The following is a 441-nucleotide window of genomic DNA, read 5'->3' as shown; positions in this document are numbered from 1 at the left end:
GATTAATGTGGACAACTTGACCTAAGGTAAAAATTTTTATTGGATCTTTCATTTTTTTTGAAATGATCAAATGTTATTTTTAGAAAATAAAATAAAAAATAGAAGAATTTTAATTATCACTGGTTGACCATCTATTCCGACCTTTGTTAATTCCAAGACTCGGGCCAGGTCATGATAGATTCATGAATGGATATTAAGTTAATAAGTATCAAATCACTTAAACTTTTTTCATACTTTTACACAAAAGATTGATAGCCTGATACCTACATACCTTACCTTGTGATTCATAGATGTTTATTGAATTTCTACCAAAAGAGGTTAGGAAATACTCAATTTACAATGAAAATGAGTAAATGGGTTGCATAGTCACTATAGAAAGGAAAATTGGAAGAGTAACTATTATCAGTGGTGAGTGAATGTTGAGAAAAAGCTGGAATGAAA

This window comes from Phalaenopsis equestris, unplaced genomic scaffold, assembly GCF_001263595.1.
Source record: "Phalaenopsis equestris unplaced genomic scaffold, ASM126359v1 Scaffold000010, whole genome shotgun sequence".
NCBI classification, from domain to species: Eukaryota; Viridiplantae; Streptophyta; class Magnoliopsida; order Asparagales; family Orchidaceae; genus Phalaenopsis; species Phalaenopsis equestris.
The sequence above is the reverse complement of the archived record's forward strand: the minus strand, read 5'-3'. Positions refer to the sequence as shown.